Below are 19,461 nucleotides of genomic sequence, written 5' to 3'. Positions count from 1 at the left end.
CTCAAAGTGCCCGTGAACTGAAAACAAAGAACCAATTGGGTTTTTTGTCAAGCAAAAGTTCCTTTTGGGGGATTAAAATTGATAAGGCTAAGAGGCTTTTCCTGGTAAGAAGTGACAGTCAGCTGCAGATGAAAGGACTAGACTCTGTTTTCTCCTGCAGTCTCCACCAATTGTTCCCTTAAAGGATTGCACCTGACCAGATCAAAACATAATTTTTTTAGACAGAGGTACATTACTTTTTCCTTCTGAAAGAGAAATTTTCATCAGGAAATGCAAACCCTTGCGACTACAAATTAACACCAACAGGAAATAAAATTTTGTGATGCTAAACCAAGGTTATCATAAATACCAAACATTTAGTTGCACTTTGGGTTATCTTTCTTCTAAATCTGATGTACCTCTCAAACCTGAAAAAGCTGTTAGAAGTTGAATCATTCTGCTCCAACTGTGAGAGTCAGGGGAGAAGCAATAATACATATAAGCAGTGTTAGACTTTATGCCCTGCTCTGTTCAGTTTTCTTCAATCTTTCTCCAGGAGATCTCAACTTCCAGGACTATTCCTCGGTATAAAAGTGTGGTGCCTTTTTGAGCCCTGTGAGTCCTAAGGCTGGAATGTTCCAAGTCCTGTGCTACAGAGCCTCACTGAACTGGGGGTAAGTGACTTTTCCCCATTGCTACTCCAGCTCCAGGTATTTAAGTGCATATTTCACAGAGTGTCTCAACCACAAGAGCAGCAGGGTGTGTTTGGGTCTTTTTATTTCAAAGCTTGTGGTAATTCACAACCACACATCAGAGATCAGAGCAGAGCCCTAAATGTAGAGTCCAGCAATGTGAATATGAAGATAATTAGTAATCGGAACTTCTCCTTTCCCTGAATCCTCATATTCCTGGAAAAAACATTACCACAGCACTAAAGTAGAGGAGATAATAAGGCTTTTTCTTGACACCATCAGACTGTCTACATCCTAGTCTGAACAGCTTTTGCAGTTTTAATATTCTCTCTGCACCCCTATAAAACAGGAAGCATTTTCTGTGGTTTTAGTCCACCCAGTGTACAGAAGTTTTGTGACTCTGCCCCCCAGGCTCCTGTGTGTTATTACTTCAAAGGAACTGATCTCTTTTTAAATGTCCCTTTTGACAACTCAAATCTCTGAACTGGAAGTCAAAATTGGCTAAACTGAGATCTGATAATCGGCAGTTTTACTTCCAGCCGCATCCTGTGCTCGCAGTAATAAAAGCAGTGATTATCTTTGATATGGTTGATGATGTTAGCAGGATAGGAGGCATTCCAGCTGCTTAATTTAATTTCAAATCCCAGTGATAGCATCTAATGGCTGCAGTTTAGCTACTGCTACAGATTTCATTTTGCAGTGACCATTGCTACTGTCAAGGGAGCTTCATGTTCCCACCTGACTGCAGAGCCCAGCAGATCACTCATCAGGTAACCACCCTGGCTTTGGGCAGCACCCTGGATCACTCACGGAAAAATCCTGGTTCTGATTAAATTAATAGAAAATCCGACCCACCAAAAGTTTATTGATGCTACTAATAAATTAAGATCACAGTTGGTAAAATTCAGAACACAGAAGGCCTTTGTGAACTAGGAATTACTGAACTTTCATTTTGATGGTAAGACTGCACATAGTCACAAAATTTAAGGTTGTGCTACCCTGTCCTACTCTCTCTTCATTAGAAAAACCCCACAGGTCAGTGTTCTACTTTTGCCAATGGGTATTAGGAGAAACACACCCAGTCAAGACCACTTTCTGCCAGTTTTCTCTCTACTGTTTTCTTTATATTGCTGGTCTTCATAAAAATTATCCTCATCACTAAAAGTGGTTCTGCTTTTTCCTGCCTATACACTGTGAGTTAGCTTAGTCCATCAGAACTATCCTGAAGTCTCCAGTGGTGCTAGAATATAACACTGGACAGAGAGAAAAGAATTTAAAACAGCAGTCAGAAAAACTGTCTGTATCTCAGTGGTGGGACTGAGAATAACGAGGGACAGAACAGAGAGAGGAAATATTTGAACAATTGTTTTTAGGTTCAAAGTTTCTAACTGACACAAACTACAACACTGTGCTATCCAAACTAGTTTATCAGCATCTGAACTATCCCAGCCTTCCTTCTGTCAGCTCGAGAGGCAGAGAACCAAAGTGCTGGGCTTTGAAAACAAGACATTCATTTTTGGGTTTTGCTTTTACTCCATTTACCTGTGCAGGACAGACATAAGCACTCCCTCCTCCCTCTCAATTTCCATATTTATCTCCTGAAACTCATTTCCCATGCCTTGCATTTTGTTACATTTAAAGAGCTGAAGGAGCTATGAGAAAGAAGGCACTAATTAAGACATCCTGACTTCCAAGACCTTCCAAAACAAAGCAGGCTTGCTTGGGTTTCTCTGTTTGGGGAGGCCTTGCTCAGCATGACAATGGTCAGGCACATTTCTGAGCCACCCGGAAAACTGGATTAGAAACAAAGCCCAAGTTCCCAAGTTTAAATGATGACAAAAGTATCTGCCTCAGCATTTTGGACACCTTTGGCACAAAGCAATTCTGTTGCCAGATTAACACAGAAACTGCTGAGCTTTCCCCAGCAGATTAACATGTGTCTCTTCACTATTATTCTCAGTATTCATTATTATCCTCTAATGTCAAAGACAAAAGTGAACAGGCCCTGTAGACCAGAACAAAAAACAAAATCTTAAATTTTGAAGGGCATTTACTGTTAGAAGAGTCTGAAAAGGGCATATGAACTACAAAAGCACAGAAATCCCAGAGGTTGGCACATTCATGTCCTCATTTTCATTGGACATGCTGCAACAAAGAGACACAGGGTCCTAAAATCTGTGCTCACCCCCAGGTGGGGCATCCAGCCTGTTCCCTGTTTGGTTCAGTTCAGTCACCAGAAATGGGGACAACTGGAAACAGGCTGCACTAATTGTACCATCCCCATCCTGGTTTCCAACACAGCCTTTTCCAGAAAGATCAGAGTTTATAGGAATTATTCTGTGCTTGTGTGGTAGAAGGTCAGTGTTCCTCTCAATTACCTGGTCAACCACAGCACTGAAGCAGACCCCATTAAAAAGGAAGCAAGAAGAAAACTGGCCAGCTACAAACAAACCTGCCAGTCCTGGTTTCATCATTGGGTAGAGCATAATTAAGAGATGAAATGGATGTGTATAATTAAGAGATAAAGAAGATGAAATGTGGTTTTGTGACACTGCTCTGGGCATAGTGTCCTTGCACTGCATCCCACAGCACTGGAGAGAGCCACCTGAGAATCACAGCTCCTGTTAGGCAATAAAGATAAAGGAAGAGATGGACAAAATGGAAGGGAACAGGTAAATGGGGAATCTTGGACTGCTAAAAAAACAACAGAGCAGCACAAGACCTCTTTCTCCAATCCTGTGTCAATCTTGAGCGAACTGTGGATGGCAGCATATTTAATAAGATATGAAGAAAAAGCAGAAGTGAGCTTTATTTGTCCTTGCAAGCTGTCAATCACCAAAAAAAAAAAAAAAAAAAATTGAGCTTCCCTTCTCTGTAGAGGACTCTGGTTCAGCAGGCACAATTTGGCAAAACCTGTTTCTTGCCCAAAGGGGAAGTAAGGGTTGCAGGGCTTCGAAAGAGACCAGAGGATGGACCGGGTTAAGCTTTTGAAGCTTTTCTGACAAAGGAAAGGAAGCCACAATATAAAAAATACATTCTGAAAAAGAATTTTTTTCCATATCCTTCTACCTTTTAAACACACTTTAATGCTACTTGTTCTATTAACCTCTTCTGAATGCAGAGTTCTGATTTGTTGAAATAAAGATGCTGCTGTACCCCACTGCAATCACAATATATGATAAAAGCCAGCAGTTCCCACAAAAAACCTGCTGAAATCATTAGCAGTCTCCCAGAGTAAGGACTGTGTCAGGTAGTGACAAATCCTTTTTAAAAGGGAGCTTGAAATGAAAACAACATTTTTTTTTTTTTTTAAAGTATGTCCATATGTCTGTGTGCTAGAAGTAGAGAAAAATTCTCTGCTGGAAACATTTTTGACTGGACGAGACTGAGCTAGGAAGCAAACAAATAATAAGGAGAATAATAACAAGGAGGGGGGAAAACGTTATTTCTGGGAAGCTGGTGAGGAAAACCCCGCTCTGCTCCCACCCCTGGTCTGAATGTGCCCCCTGTGCATGTCCCCAGCCCCTGGGAGCCCCTGAGCCCTGGCTGGGTGAGGCTGGGGACACGCACTGCTCCCCCAGCCCGGCCTGGGAGCTGCTGGCCCGCTGACCTTGGCAGCTGCAGGACCCAGCTGCAGGAGCAATCCATGCAGCAGTGGCACGGGTGGCAGCTCATCCTCCTGCCCTGCTCCTGACAGTCCTGCCTGTGGGGGCTGCGTGGGGTCAGCTGCCGCTGTGCTGCTCTGTCCTCCTTGAAGTCATTTTCCTTTCATTTCTGAGCATGAGGTGCATTCTCTTGACAAGATGCATCTGCAGTGTCTGATTAGGGTAAAAGAGCCGTGCGTGGGGAATATTCCCTATACTTCTATATGTAACAGCATGCTGGCTGCCCAACTGGTCTGCAAGTGACAGATGAGACTTGGAGCCTTCTAGGAAGCAGAGAGGCAAAATATTCGAGAATAACTGTACACAGATCTTTATTTTAGCGAGGGTAAAATAGCCATCTTTTCACATTTCACAATTTAAACTATTTACTGGAAATATCATCATGGAGATGTTAAATAAAAACTAAAAGGCTTATAAAAGCCAAGCAGGACAGAGATATGGCTGTTTATTATTAAAAGCACCATTACTAAAAAACTGCTTATTTTTATACTCTGAGTTGAAACAGTAAATTTAAGACTAGGAAAAAAAATTATACAACTGCTTCATGGAGCTTTCTTTGTATCTGAAGGGTCTATGAATATAAAAGCGTATCAGGGCCAAATCCAGAAGGTCTTACTCAAGCAAAACTGATTTTAGTGGAAATAAAGCCTGGTGGACTAAAGGATTTGGTCAGTAATTTATGGGACCCTTATCTCTGATCCACCTTCTAGGAATACTAGCTTGTGGTACAGAGCAATGTAATATGCTTAAATATCTATGATTAATTCGGGTAATCTGGTTTATAGAGCCCGCTTATGTAAATGAAAAGGATTTACCTTTATGTCTGAGATTAAAAAAATATACATCAGATACAGCGAACCACGCATTACAGAAAATGGCCTGGCTGGATTGTATTAATGTCTCAAAAATGTTGAGAAATGCTGTATCTTCTCCTTAAGCCAGTAATCATAGTTCCTACAAATTGCATATCTTATCCTACTTTACACATATGCAGAAGTGGGCAGCAGCTGTTTGAAGGCAGCATATCTCCCGTTTGTGCTCCTTACAACATGCTTTTCAAAGCCTAACAGAGAACTGTGGCTAAAGACTTTCAAAATGAGGAGAGGGCTGGGAGGGATTAATGCTTTACCTGGGAAATGGAGCGGAAGTCAACTATCAAAGCAAAACAGCAACATTCCCGTGGGCCGCTCTTAAGGACAGAAGGTTTTCATGTGATGAAGTGGTAATTCAGTTCAAAGTCTCAGGGAGAACTCCCTTTGTGTGTCTGTCCAACAAGAGCTACAAACTTAGAGATAAGAAGAAGAGGAGGGACCAGTGTGATCATCCTGTCTGACACTCTCCAAAGCGCAGCTCACCGAGTCAGCCTGGCTCGCTGTCTCCTGGTTCCAAATCCCTCTTCCATTGCCACTGGCATCTAGGGATAATTCCCAGTGTTTCAGTGAAACAGCTCTGAAGACACAGATCCTTGATAAATCATTCCCATTGGACTGACAGCTGTCCAAAGTCAACAGCAAGGACTTCTCTGAATCGCCCTGTCTTTGATATTTCCAGCACAGGGAACAGCCCCACCTTTGGTAGCAGAGATCCACTGAAGAGCTTTTGAGGCATGTGCAACGTGGAACATCCTTCAACATCAGTAGGGAAAGTTTCTTAATGCTGTGTTCTACAATCAGAGGATGGTTTGGGCTGCAAAAGGACCTCAAGAAATCATCCAGTTCCACCCCATGTACCACGGGCAGGAACACCTTCCACTAGACCATGTTGCTCCAAGCCCCATCCAACCAGGCCTTGAACACTTTCAAGAATGGGAATTTTCTGTAATTAAAGCAACTTCCCAGCTCTAAAAGGAAAACCTGATAATTTACAATGGCTAATACTGATTTTAACATTAGCTAACGCTATATAACATGCTATAATTTCTCAAAAAGAAAAACCAGGTGTACTTTTGAAAAACAACTATAGGTTCTACAGCTTCAGATGACATCAAGAAAGAGAAATGTGGGGCAGGAGTTATAGATCCAGCTTGCATAAGATAGAAGCTGATTCTAGCACAAGCTGAAAGGTAACTGCACCACAATATTTCTGAGATGAACAAGATATGGTTGAATGGAGTTCAACTAAAACCAACTTCAGCAACAGAAGGTTTAAGCAAATTTTTTTCCCTCAGTACTATTATTATATCTACCACACTGTGCAATGCAACCCCTGTGTGCAATCCCCATAGCCAAAATCAGCCTAGTAAAATCAAGTTTAGTAAAACAATGTAGATAAGATAAGACATACCAAAAAAAGCTCTGATTTCATATTAAAGTGAAATCAACACCCTCAACCAATATGGACATTCATAAAGAGATAAAACACCTCAAAGCAAAGCATCTCTGTTTGTGCTGCTATTTCATGTCAAGGCAATTACAGTGATGTTATTAGGAAAGATCAGGAAGGGAGCAGTGTTGTCATATAGGGAGAAGAGAAAACAAACTGTTAAGCAATCATGTAGAACATCTTAAGGCTGGTGAGGGAACAAAGCTTAGCACTGTCAGGGTATTGATCTGCTCCAGAAGGTGCAGAGTTCTGCACCACTGTGATTGCCTTCCCTGCTGGGTGTAGAGAGGGCTGAAAGAATACAGTATTGATCTGGCCCAGTTCCTGAGAAGTAACTTAGTGATAAACACTGACTCCAGCCCAGGCTCTGACAGCAAACTGTTGCAAAACAGCACAGCTCTGTTGTGCTCACAGCTCCTGTTAGGCAGATAATACCTGCATTTTCCACTGCATTTCCAGCAGGAAAGCAGTGCTGGCCAGTGGCAAGAATATAACACCTGAATGCCGGAATCTGTGGAATTGATGATTATGAAATTGCAAAAAGTCTCTGTCTGTCAGCCCCATTGCCAAAGCAGAAGCCATAATTGGTCTGTGCTGGTTCCAAGGTTGTTTATTCTGTTTATCTCTCACATGTTCTGCTGCCCTGCCCAGCTCTGTCCTGCAGGGCAGCGTGTGGGGCTCTGCCCTCAGTGGGATGTGACAAACATTAAATACCAGAAACTCCCTGGGCTGCATTTACAAGAACGTGCCAATATCTGTCACCTACGTTGGACAGTGTGTCCCCAGCCTGAACCAACAGAAAAATGCCAACACCACAGTGAGACATGGAGGGCATGAAGAAGGAGAAAAAGGACAAGGCACACCCAATTTCCTCCATCTTGTCCCCTTTGGACCCCTCATCTAGAATCCTAAAATTTTACTTTTGCACCCGTGCCACACTTAATTATTACTCATATCAAACACTCAGAGCTGGTAATTCATCCTGTAAGATTGAAAACTCTTTTCCATGGCCAGAGATCCCAGACAGTGTCTCTGGGGGCTCTGTCCAGGGGGTTCCTGACCCCTGCCAGGGTCCCAGACCTGCCAGGGCAGCCAGAGGGAAGCCCTGGATTCCCACACCTGAAGACTCAGCTACTGCTCCCACTCTTTTCGCTCAAGTATGGCAAGGTTTCTGATGAACACAGGGCATTTTATTATTCTTTATTCAGAAAATACTGACTATATAAGAAGGCTTCACCTTAGCTGAAGCCTAGCAGAAAATAAATCCAAAGTTCTGCATTTATCAAAATAGTTTTCCCTCTGTTTCTTGCCTTTCACTGTAATGCTGTGGGAAGACAGAAAAACACTCCCCTCATTTATTTTCTTTCCTATCAGTGAAATCTTGTCATTCTGTAACAACTGTGCACTCCAGAGAAAGCATTTCTACTCTTAACAGCAACAAGGCTGTCCTACAGACGTAAAACTCATGTTAGTAATTGCAGCCTGGAGAAATAGGCTATCATGCACCTGCATTTCTGAACTCTTGGGCTGCAGTTGCTTCTCCTTTCTGGTGGCATCAATCCTCAGTGGCACTAGAAAGCAGCAGACGCAGGTAGGCAGAGAAGGAAGAGACGTTAAGCCCTGACTGTGGGAGTACAGGACATCCCTCTGGCTGCCCTGGCAGGTCTGGGACCCTGGCAGGGGTCAGGAACCCCCCTGGACAGAGCCCCCAGAGACACTGTCTGGGATCTCTGTCCATGGAAAAGAGTTTTCAATCTTACAGGATGAATTACAAGCTCTGAGTGTTTGATATGAGTAATAATTAAGTGTGGCACGGGTGCAAAAGTAAAATTTTAGGATTCTAGATGAGGGGTCCAAAGGGGACAAGAAAGAGGAAATTGGGTGTGCCTTGTCCTTTTTCTCCTTCTTCATGCCCTCCATGTTTCACTGTGGTGTTGGTATTTTTCTGTTGGTTCAGGCTGGGGACACACTGTCCAACGTAGGTGACAGATATTGGCACGTTCTTGTAAATGCAGCCCAGGGAGTTTCTGGTATTTAATGTTTGTCACATCCCACTGAGGGCAGAGCCCCACACGCTGCCCTGCAGGACAGAGCTGGGCAGGGCAGCAGAACATGTGAGAGATAAACAGAATAAACAATCTGGAAACCAGCACAGACCAATTATGGCTTCTGCTTTGGCAGCGGGGCTGAAAGACAGAGACTTTCTACAATCTCGGAACCATCAATACCACAGATTCTGACACCTGACAAACTGAGACCACAAACTTTAGGCAGTTAAATTACAGACACCATGGGTGGCTCAAGGATGAGGTATAAAGCCTAAGTGCTGGGGCAAAAAGAAACTTGTCCCATGGAATCCTCAGCAGTTGACTCCTGTCCTCTCCCAGGCCCACCTGGAGAAGTCCATCAGCAGAGATGAGCTGAACACCTTCTGTGAGATGGTCTTGGCTTGCTCTTACTTAAGGGGTATTTCTGTGTTTGTGCTGAAGGCTTCTGGGAATTGCTTGAACTTTTATTGCCTTAAGCCTGACTCTTTTCATGGCCAGTGCTGATCATCAGCTTGACCTGAGGAACAACACGAGCCTCAGATTTCCCTGTGTGGAATGCTGGACCTCACCCCTGGGAGCCCAGGCTTCCATTTCTGTTTTCATGCACAGCTGAGAACCACAGTCACTGGGTCAAATTTTCACAAATCGTGAAGGCACTGAATTTCCAAAAGGGTTGCTGTGGGCTGCACAGGCCCGCTCCCAGAAGGCTCCTGGGAGAGCAAATGCTTGTTTTCTCTCTCTGCTGCACAGGTGCATAACCTCACCTGTGCTCCCCAGCTCTTCACACTGAAAGAATTTCCCCTCCACGCTCTGTCAGGTCTGCTGAAAGATGCTCCATCTTTCTGCTAAGCAGACATAGCTCTTTTATCACATCATTTCTGCAAACAGCACGCATACATTTTTTATTCTAGAGTTTGTTTTTTCTCTTTCTCTTTTTTTTTTTTTTTCACAACTTAGCACTGGGAACAAAAGAAAACTGTTTACCAGACACAGGCACCTGGTTTGGGTTTTGTTTTCCTCTGTTACTCTCTGAATTCAACGCTGTTTTTAAATAAAGAGACGAGAAGAAGCAGGAGACCTCCTGGGTCAGGCGGGTCAGCCTCCTCTATCGAGCAGGATTTTCCCATACACTCTGACCCCCTCAAGGATTTTATCTGGCCTGTCTTTCGAACACCTCTAATGATGGTGACTCAGCTACCTCACTAGGCAGCTTATTCATCTGCCTGGCCTAATTGCTCTTAGCTTCATTTTGTCCTCCTTTGTACGCAATGTGAAAATTTCCTTTTCTTTTGTAATTTTTTTGACTATTTCTTTATCAAAGCAGGAAGGGAAGGGGATTTAGCAAAAAAAATTGTGATCTTAAAAAAAAAAACCCACAATTTCTTCCAATCTGAGAATATCTGTAAAGCACAGCAACACTGTTGTCATGTCCAATTTATTAGCCTGTGTGTAAGTTGGAGATGGTTTGTTCAGTGAAAGGGTTAATTATAATAACAGCTTCAGAGGTCCCGGCACCCCTTTTTTATCCTGCAGAGGTAGGGATGGGACCATCAACATAACTTCACCTAGATAGGGGAATGGTGTCAGAAATCCATGTCCTGAAGAACAAGACAGTCAAGCATCATCAGGGCAAGCAGGCAGTACTTTGGTAATGGTGGACCAGCTCTTCAGGCCTTCCCCAAGGAGGAAACACTCACTTTCTTTAGTTCTTAAATCTGAGGAGCAGCATCAACTTGGTACCTGGTAAAATATTTTGGGATCCTGGGACAGAATGCAGTGAGAACAACTGAGTCCCTTGTTCCAGGAGTGGAGATGTTGCTCACCTCAGAAGGCAACACAACCCAAAAGCTGTTAAAGGGTTAACAGGGCTCAGCAAGAGCTTCTCAGACCAAGAATTGCAAACTGATCTCCCAAAATGGGATTCTCAGAGCAAGAGTCAGTGCTCTGCAGCCTGGCAGGGACACAAAGTGGCATCAGCAGAGGCAGCTCTGGCTGGCACCTGCAACATCTTGAGGATTCACTTGTAGCAGGTTCTCAACTCTGCTCTGGGTTTGAATTCGGGAAGAGCCAGGTGATGTTGCCTCATACAAGAATGCAACTCACATCCAGTGACCTTCTATCAGAGAGTTTAAACCCCAGCTTGAAATAGAAGTGTAGTTTGGGCCACTATCCTTGCAGGAGTTCACATTGCTGGCTTATAATACTGAATAGTATCAATGTAGAAAGCTGCAGAAAATCCAGCTAAAGGAAGGCATTGATGAGTATTTTTATTTTGTTTGTCATTCTGTTTTTCAGTTAGCTTTGATTTAACCCTAATTTTTATCCAAATGCTTAAAACTAAGTTTGGGCAAGATAATGCCTTCTCATAAAAAGAAAAAAATAAAAGAACCAAAAAAGGACAAACAAAACAAAATTGTGGCTTGAAAAATTGAATTAATGTGTAAATATGGGTTATGTTTCAGAGACTCCATAAAGGATAAAAAGATAAAGGAGGAATTGATCAAAAGAGATGGGGGAGAGAAGGAAAGGTGAAAAATGAAGCCAGGTGTCAAAGGAACAATACAGAAATGGTGGCTATGGACAGAGGAAAATGCTCAGGTGAAGAACTGGGCCCTAGTGCACAGAACTGGTCAGCACAGCCACTCACACATCACATTTTCTGTCACCCAAACCACCTGAACAACTTAATTCAGCACATGCCTTGTTTCCAGCTCTCAGCCCTGCTGCAGGCAGTCAGATAGGCCCACACTTGAACACCTACAGAACCAAAGCTGCAGAGCAGGGCTTTTCCTCCAGTTAAGAGACCATTTTGAAAAGGTCCTTGACCAAAGCATGCTGATAAACTGGTAGGTGCTAGCCTGGGAGATGTAAGTGCTGCTGAAGTGGAAGACTCATGGAGAGAAGCATATTCTGCCATCTCCCATGCTCCCCTATGAAATCAGACTCTGAGAGGTTTGTGAAAGCTGTAGAACAAAGAGCAGAAGACCCTTCTGACTTTAATTTATTTCATGTTAAAGAGGTGGCAGATCAAGAGACTGCTTTACATAAATCAAGAGGATGCTCTACTCTCTCTGCCATCTATACAGGAACGTATGTACAAACAATGATTTATAAAATAAGAGAACATTGACAAGGGGTTTATTATTTTCTTATTAATTTCTTCATAAAATGAAGCTCATTTTCCTAGTCTTGGTATTCAAGCACTGTATTTAAAGCCCCAAAAAGAAAAAGAGGCAAGGGGGAGAACAGGCTTTTCCCTGGCCACTAAATGAGAGAAGGTCAGAGTTGCAGCAGAGTTACTGAAGTGAACAACCTTGATCTGACCAGAAGGAGTCATTTAATTTTAGGTACTCCCCAAAGGTTTTATTCTTCTTGGCTGCCAGGCCAGAAATGTCAGGTGTGTTGAGATGGGGCACCCTGGAAAGTGCTGAGCCTGAAAGGCAGCAAACAGGTTCCGCATGACTGCTGCTAGGTCTGGGAGCCTCCACAGAGAGCTGAACCCTTTGACCAGATAGGTGTGAACCAAAGAGGGGACTGGGTCATTTCTTTTCAAAGTTTTCTTTGCTTTTCAAAGGCTTAAAGACTTTTTTTTTTTTTAAGAAGCTCCAAACCTTCCGTTTCAAAAGAGGAAAATAATAATAAAAAAAAAATTAAGAAGAAAAAATTGAAGCACTTTCTTTTCACAAATAAATGACACAACAGGGAAAGACCCAGCAGGGGAATTAAAGCTCTTTTTCTGACTGATCCAGCAGCATTTTTCTAGGCATTAGCTAGACTTAAAACAATAATGCAGTTTGTCACTACGTATGTCATAGAGCAGATCTCTCTAAACCTCAAGGTTTCTAAACTGTAATATCTGTAGGGAAAGAAATGTCTTCTGCTATGGATATACAAAGCACCAAATACAACAAGGTCTAGCTCTTGACAAAGGTCTCCAGCTGATGTTCAAATACAAATAACTAATGGGACAAGATGGAAACTGTGCTCTAATCCTCCCAGTGGCTATTGTGCAATGAAATGAATGGGGATCTTGGGAGAAAAGGAACAGAATTATACCCTGTGAACACACAGCTGCAGATTCTGGGCCTGGGTACTGCCAGTGTAGGTCCAGCCCCACACCCATTAAATAAAAATGTACAAAAATGCTGGAACTTTCTTCACCAACTTGAGCAATCCATGAAAATTTCTTTTTGGGTTGCAAATATGCATGAAGGCAGACCTGGTGGCCGTGTGTGTCCCAGCACAGGATCCCTCAAAGTCTGCTGCCCACGATCCTCCACAGGATTGTTCACAACCAGTGACCACCAGGGCCAGGAGCTTCCTAAGGAAGCAAGGATTTTCACTGATCCCAATCCCAAATAAGTGTATATCTCCAAAAGTTAGCCCACTGACAAGGTAAGCTGCTAACATTAGCAACTGCACAAAATGCCTTCCTAAAATTCAGTAGGAAAAGGAGACGAATCTAGCCCCTGAAACTGAAAAATGCTACAGCTCATTCATAGTCCTAAAAAATTAAAAATAATGCTTACACACTCACTTTTCATTTTAATTTCAGCCATATCTACATGGTTATCTCAAAAATTAGATAGATAAAGACTAGACTAGATTAAGCAACTGCTTTATCTTTACACATGGCTTGACCTAAAATCTGCAATAAGGCATCATTTTCCTGACCCACAGGTTGCAATTTTCACATGGCCAAGTGCCACAAGACATATGCCATGATTCCCAGAGGCAGGGCAGCTTTGGGAATGCCTGGGAGGGGATAAGGAGGGGACAACAACTTGGAATAACTTAATGGAAAAGAAAAAAGCCAACACAGCAGGCATCCAAAGCAATGGGTATTGAGATCATCCAAGTTCACTCCTGAATGTGCAGCTAATAAATTCTTTTAAAAAAAATCTTGCTTGGCCACAAGTACTTTTATGAAACACTCCTGGATTAAAATGCTAAATTTTCCCCTCTCAACTTTGTTTTTAAAAATTTGATTGTGCAAAATGGAGAGTTACAAACTGCCACTGATTTGTATGAAAATTAGAAGTATTTATCCTTCTCAAAAACACCAGTTTTAGCTGACAGGACAAATTGAGTGTGTCTAGTTAACTTTCAGGAGTTCTCATTAGTCCCTTGCGATAGAAACACTAAAAGTTTGGAAGGGGAGCAGCAATTCTTCCCAGGACTGAAAGAGCAGCAATCAAGGGTTGATTGCCAATTTTGCCACAAAATTTGTATATAACCTTCAACAAGTCAATTAATTTCCCCATACCTTAACTTGCTAATGAACTAAAAATTGTATCTACCTTTTCCCTCTATCCTTTGCTTACAGAGACTGCAAGCATTTTAGGTCAGACCTGGGACTCCCATGTACCACAGCACAATCAGCTCAAAACCATAGCTCAGAGAACTTATTGAATGCAGTATTTTAATAGAGCTGTAGGGGATGCCTACAGCTCAGTTCTGAGCACATGTTTTAATTCCTAGGAAAAATATACACATTAAACAGGAGTGGGAGGAGTGGAAGGAAAAAGATTCCAATTATCAAGTAGTGGGAGCAGAGTCAATCAGGAGGAGCCATTCTCCCTCTCTTCCCCAAAACAATGTAGGTGGTAGTGCATTGAGTCTTCAGATTGCACCACAGAATGCAGAGCCACAGTTCAGCTTTTAGTGTTACTAATAAAAGGTTAAGGTTTCAAGCTATTTTTTAATTTAGATCTGTTGTTTGGTAATTGGAATAAACATTCAAATTTGAGCATCAAATTTCTCATTAGTTTCACATCAATACCTGTGCTGAAACTATGGATCAGTGAACTGAGTTTCTCGCTGCCCAAGTGAATTCATTAATCATTCTCTCCTAAGATGGGCACATAAGCAGACAGCTGTTCTAAGCAGCTGTCTCCTGATAAAACTCCTAACGTGCATACTGCTAAAAAAAAAAAAAAGAACAAACCACACACAGACACAAAATCTACCTTTTCAACAGTCTGCTGTTCTCTTAACTCAGAGATCTACCTGCATGGACAGGTCTGGCAGAGAAAGGAACTGGATCCCCACTCAACAATGCATTCCAATTTGTAAATGGTCACTTTATGGTTACAGACAGAAAGTTTTAAAACCATTAAGACTTAGTTACCACTTCTTATCTGGGGTATCATGAGGAAGAAGAAATACAAAACCAGACACTGATGAATGTATTCAATGGACAGGTATAATCTTAAACCGGACCCAGTTAATTTTTTTTTTGTCTGTAGCCACATAGCTTCAATTCTTCATCCACTATTCCCACTCTTCTAATAACAGATATTTAGATATATTTTCATATACCTTGATGGGCTGGGGTGAGATAGGAATTATGGCACACATTAGTCTCCTATTTTCCATTACAGCCAAAACAAGTGCTTAGTAACTGGAGCTTATCCTATTTAAATATATGCAATCAGGAAATTTGAGATTGCCTTGATGGACCATATAATATTTCCTTTAGAAGCTCCCTGATATGCCATCGTCTACAAGTTCATCCATACAGCAAATGGTCTCACTGGGTAACCTTTCCCCAGTTGCGTCACCCGCACCAAAGAAAGATGAGACCACTGAAAAATGTATAAACAAGGACTTTTGAACTGACTTTGTCCAAGAGACAGGAAGAGATTGTATAAACACACCTTTTAATGCCCTGAAACATTGCAAAATCTTCTCTGCATGTTGAAATGGATGTTTTACATGTTTGGTATAAGGCAAATGTTAATGAAGATTGGGTTGTTTTTTTTTTAATTTTATAGATCGCCAAAATTTTACTTGGCAATATTGTAGATTTGTTGCAAATTGCATTAGCAGACACAACCAAACATATCTGGAAGGAGAGAATGGGTGTTTTTGTTGAAAAATTAATTTCCTGGCTGTATGCAGGGCCATCAGACAATTCAAAAATAAAGAAGTAAAATGAAACTAAGAGCCCATGTAAGCACCTAAATCAGTTTTAACATCAGTAGAAATCTGGACCAAATTTTTATTCAATTAGTCTGGTTGGAAAACACCGAGTTAGGGAGATTTCACACGCTCCTTTATGTTTCACCAGAAAGCTGCAGAACGTGGTAACACAAAGGCATCAAACATGTACATGTGGCACTTGGGGACACGGTTTAGGGGTGAATGTGGCAGTGCTGGACTCAACGATCTTGGAGGTCTTTTCCAACCTAAGCTTCTGTGATTCTATTCTGTGATTCCACAGTAGAGGAGCTGGGCTGATACAATAGCCCAGTGTTGCTCCCATAACTGTTTGCTATTAAATACTTCTCATTACTTGGAATTTAAGGGAAAAAAAAAATCTTTAAAAAGGCAGTGTGTGTACAGTGACAAAAGGAGATATTTCCATTCTCTCTGCTTAAGTTAATATGGCAAACTTTGTGGGAAGCAACAAAATCTTTGATCCTTCTCCTTGCAAACCTTGCCATGATCCTTTCTTCAGCCAGGCACAACCATAGCAACGTTACCACTAAGCTACAACAAGCCCATGTCTGGAGAAGCCATGGCCATCTGTCAGTGAAAAGCAGGAGGGAACTGTTGAGAAATTTGTTTCTGATTCTAAACTGTGTCAAAAAGACAAGAGAGGGATAACCATTAACTACTTCCTTGGGATCTTTTAGTAAAATCCACATGATTCAGGCCACTTCTGATGTAAATAACAAAATAAGCACTGTTAGTGTCTTGCACTAAAATACTTGTGCTTCACAAGGCTTTCAAAACACTTTGACAAACAAGAATTACTTCATCCATCCCCCTTTCCAGTTTTATAGCAAACTAGAATTTTTCCTCTTTGTAAATGCACATTGCTTGAATTTCAGTGACCAGAAGATTTCCCATTTCATTATGACCAGGCCAATTCCCAGCTCAGTTGTGAATGAGAGCCTTGCCTGACTGCACACAGAAAGAGACTGAAAACAAAATACTGTATTTCATATCCCCTGAAATAATCAACCCTCCTCCTCTTACATGTAGAAGAAATTCGGACCTTGTGACATCCCTGACAATATTTTCATCCCCCCAATTCATAATGGCTATAGAGGGATCAACATGACTTAAAATACATAAATAAAGACCTGTTAGAAATTCGACTTTTATTTTTTATACTTTTGTATTAATGATTTTTTTCAATTCATTGTAGGAAATCTGCATCAGAAAATGAATTCTAAAAAGTAAATTTGCTTGCAAAAGTCCTGTTAACAATGGTGTTTGTTACAGAATGGAAGATTTAGGAGAAATGAGTAGTACCTGTCCTGAACCAAGCAATTGTGTACTATGCTTGGTATAAAACCTACAAAGCTCCACTGTTGTTTTCAGAAGATAATCAAAGAACAATTTCTCATCTCCAATGGCATCAATAGGAAAGCTCACACCAACTTCAAAAGGCCAAATTCTGCTGGCTTTACTCACACTGAATCACTCTTTATTTCATGTGTATTCCACTGACATCAGTAGAAATAGGATGAAGTAAGAGCTACTGAAGCAGAATATAGATAACAGAATTTGATATGAAGCAATTAAGCTGGGATATTTGTATCACTTTCTGACTCAATTCCTAGGTACTACTGGGGGAGATAAAGATAATTTTGATCCATTTTCTGTTACAATATTATCTTAATTTCAGCATTTAACATGTTTCCTTCCTAAAAGGAAATGCAACCTTCCTTAAACGCTGATACTCAGACAATTATCTCTTGACAAATCACCTGGAGATTTATTTTTTTAAGAAAAAATAATTCACTCCTCATCTAATTCCCATTAAAGTAATAATTTGTAAAAATGAAAATTACTTTGATAGCTTGACCAAAGCTTGTACCTATGGTTAAATATGTACAGCAGCTTCCTGAATGAGGTAATTGATCAAAATAGTCTTCAAGGGCTTTGGCTTTAAAGAAAAATGCCAATATCAAAGGATACAGTGAAATCATACACAGCAGTTAAAAATATCTCTGCCTCCTTTCGAGGAGGTCTTGGACTGATTACCCCTTTGGCTTGGTATCACTCTAAACATCAAAGGACAAGGCATAAGGATGAAGAATAACCTGGCCTGACCTCTTCCTAGACCCAAAAGTCTACCAATTCCAATAATTTCATTGGTAAACTTAAGATTTATAAGATTTTATTTCTAAAATTTATATGGTCTTCACGGTCCCACCTTCCTCACTTTCATTTTTTTTTTAATCTCGTGTACAAAATGTGCCACACTTTGAGGTTATTTTTATATTAACAAAATTATCAAAAACTCCTCCCAGGGATCTACGGCCCACGTGTCACGTACAGCAGAAGTAGAAAGAACATCCTGTGCAGGGGTTTTCAATCTAAACAGCAAAGACAGACAAGAATTGACAACAAGCAAAGTTTGTTGTCCCATTTTGGAGGTGGGCAGCTAAAGATTGGACACATGGAACTGTGCAAGGACACAGGAAACACCAGTGGCAGCAAAAGAAAGCAAAACTTTCCCTGGACAAAGTGCTTTTTATTAAGAATCTGTCTCCTACCAAGACTTTTCATGGGGTCCCAACCAAATGACACTGCTCCAAACTGATTTTTTTAAAATAAAACTTCCTAAAGGCGAGTGTCTCCTTGGGCAAGGTGCAAACAAGGAAACAGTGCATGTGTAGGACCTCAGACATAAAGGATCCTGGAAATAAGAGAGGTGAAGGGAAGAATGGATTTCATTTTTATTGCTCAAACTAATGGAGTTTACAACATACAAAATGAAAATAAGCACAGCATATGAACCTACAATTTGAAGAGGATACAAAGTGTATCATAGCGATACACTAATCCTATAATTCCTCAGAGAGGCAAATAACCTTTTCTCTTGATATAGGCATCAGGCATTGATCTGTCACACTGTTTGTTCTAGCAGAGCTCCCAGAGGTGCATTCAGTTTGAAACGTTAAGGCTAGTTCATTAGCTGTCCCTAGCTCGTTTCTCTGAGAGAATCAAGATAATACTGTGGTTAGTTAATGGCTTTCTCTTGTTTCCCCCAGAGCCTGCCTGTCTGAAGCCTGCAGGCCCAAGCAGCTTTCTTTCTTCCCCCTTCCCTTCACTATTAGTCACAGCTGGTAAGGCTTGCAGGAGCCTGGCTTGCTTGGGAACACGATGGTTGAGTCTCTCTTGCAAACAACCACCTTGGCCCCTCCTGCCTGCCCAGTGCTGGGGAATGAGGGATGGAGGGAAGGGGAACTCCTCATCATCATGCTACAAATCTGTCTCCCTCAGAAAAATGCCAAAATTATAAAAATTAAAAAGAAAAAGATATTTCTGTCTCAGGGAGTTGCTGAGGCCCACTATTTCCTAAATAATGCTGACTTTCACAGGCAGCTGATATCTCCAGAATCAGGAAATGTCACCTGCCTTGTTCCTGGGTTCTGTTGTTTACCATCACAGTTTGGAGGTTGGGTGGTCACAGACAGGAATCTCTCCCAGGAGCCATCCCACTAACAGTTCCTAATGTGTGGGCAAAGTTCCCTGTACTTTTGTTTTCTGCTTAACACATCCTGTCCCTCATCATCCTCACATAGGTGCTGAAGCAAGTCACCCACCTGGAGAGGTTCCAGCTCTGCTGCAAGCACCACAAGGCTAAATGCGACAGCTTAAAATGTGTTTATCTCTCTTGTTTTTAGCTTGCATTTAGGCTTTGTAAAATTAATATCTGATTCCCAGGAAAGCAAGACAATGGCAATGTTGATGAGTGTCAGATATCTGCAGGCAGAGGTCCCTTTGCAGGGA

The 19,461-nt window shown here is 41.6% G+C and overlaps 1 long non-coding RNA gene across 1 annotated transcript in view; it reads left to right on the top strand.

Annotated features, from left to right (window-relative positions):
• The window catches only part of LOC110482990 (uncharacterized), a 55,552-nt gene that overhangs the window by 11,386 nt on the left and 24,705 nt on the right, over nt 1-19,461 (top strand). The window contains exon 2 of the long non-coding RNA XR_002467493.1: nt 536-653. This is a non-coding gene — a long non-coding RNA (uncharacterized LOC110482990). The remainder of the gene's footprint in view (nt 1-535; nt 654-19,461) is intronic.

This window comes from Lonchura striata, chromosome 11 (assembly GCF_046129695.1).
Source record: "Lonchura striata isolate bLonStr1 chromosome 11, bLonStr1.mat, whole genome shotgun sequence".
NCBI lineage: Eukaryota > Metazoa > Chordata > Aves > Passeriformes > Estrildidae > Lonchura > Lonchura striata.
Note: the sequence above shows the minus strand (reverse complement) of the source record. Positions and strands in the feature narration are given on the sequence as shown.